We start from the raw sequence: 1,415 nt of genomic DNA on the forward strand, positions 1-1,415 counted from the left end.
TTAAATAATGATTAGTGTTGCTTCCACTAAAAGCCGACCAGCATTTTCAATCAGTGTTGGTGTAATTTTTCGCGTCCTTTTTGATCGTTGAATATATGTTCATTATATAAAATCATACTTCAGTATAATAAAGTACGTGCAGGGTGGCAGGAATGGCATAATGTTAATAACCACTTATGAACAGACCTAATCCAAATATCATTGACTAGCAGTATAATTTTACTTTTAAATTATCATTTTTTTATGATAATACATAAAATTATTCCTAAAATGGATTATTCAGTTAATATAACATACCATGCTGAATGAGAAACATGGCCAAACTACTTGATCTTCTGGTCTTATCAGATACTTTATACATAACTGCGTCTGCAAAAAAAGAATATCAAACAAAGGATAGGTTTTTTTTACTTGAAACAAAAATATTTGCTTCAAAATTAAAATCTGTACATCAAAGAAAAAATGGTCTTATATGAGTTAGAGACAATCAACTAGTTGGGCGATTTTATTATACTCTTAAGCCTTTGTTATATTATTAGATTATGTGTATGCCTTATTGCGATACGTGTTTAAAATTCAAATCATTGGGGTACAAAATGTACTTTCAAATTGCATTGCGTCCTATAATTCAATTTTAGAACTATATGACATACATTTATGCTACATATTTGACCTCTGGTAACACCCTAATATGTAGATCTCAATGTTCTCGCTGTAAATGCAATGCTTTTAAAGTGACTTGTGCCAGTCGTCAGATTAACATTCCTGCAAGTTTAGAGAAAAAGTGTAAATAAAAGTGTGTTTGATTTTCAAAAAAATTGAACATTAAATTCGTTTTAAGGATGTTAACATAAATTTTAATAGTTTAATAAAAAACATTCTATGCATGTGAACGCTTTCTTTCCTTTGCTTAAAAAACTCCCCATTACCAGCCCCACTGGCATCTTTCAACTTTCCTCGTCGATGTATGAACCTAGAAAAAAAACAATAGTTTTTCATTACTGTATATTAGCTTTATTATAGTTCATTCATTTTACATCATAAACGTTTTACCATTGTTCTGCATTATTCTCTATAGAATGTTTGCAACAATTTCAAGTTTACCGATTGCATTCGAAAGATATGTGGGGAGCTCATTTCTGCAATCTGCATTTCACTGATCTACGTGACCTGAAATGGAGTAAATATAGAAAATATTTAATACTTGGAAATTTCATGTACTTAATAAACTTGTTTAAATCAAAGAATAGACACCAAGTGCGACAAACTAAGAAATATTTTTTTTTGGCACGTCTTTCTGTATGGGTCGAACATAACATATTGCTTGCCCTAACATACTACAATCGGCTAAGTACTCTGTGTTATAGAATATAACCTCATATACTGAAAATACGAAAGTTAACAACTTTTTTCAA

The 1,415-nt window shown here is 30.2% G+C and overlaps 1 long non-coding RNA gene across 1 annotated transcript; it reads right to left on the bottom strand.

The window, feature by feature from the left end:
- Positions 1–311: 311 nt before the first annotated feature.
- LOC127861930 (uncharacterized) lies at positions 312–1,159 on the bottom strand. Its single transcript, XR_008040371.1, has 3 exons — positions 1,105–1,159; positions 930–973; positions 312–369 (listed from the first exon to the last, which is right to left on the bottom strand). It is a non-coding gene; the product is annotated as an uncharacterized LOC127861930 (long non-coding RNA).
- Positions 1,160–1,415: the final 256 nt, after the last annotated feature.

The sequence above is a fragment of the Dreissena polymorpha genome, chromosome 16 (genome assembly GCF_020536995.1).
Source record: "Dreissena polymorpha isolate Duluth1 chromosome 16, UMN_Dpol_1.0, whole genome shotgun sequence".
Classification (NCBI taxonomy): Eukaryota; Metazoa; Mollusca; class Bivalvia; order Myida; family Dreissenidae; genus Dreissena; species Dreissena polymorpha.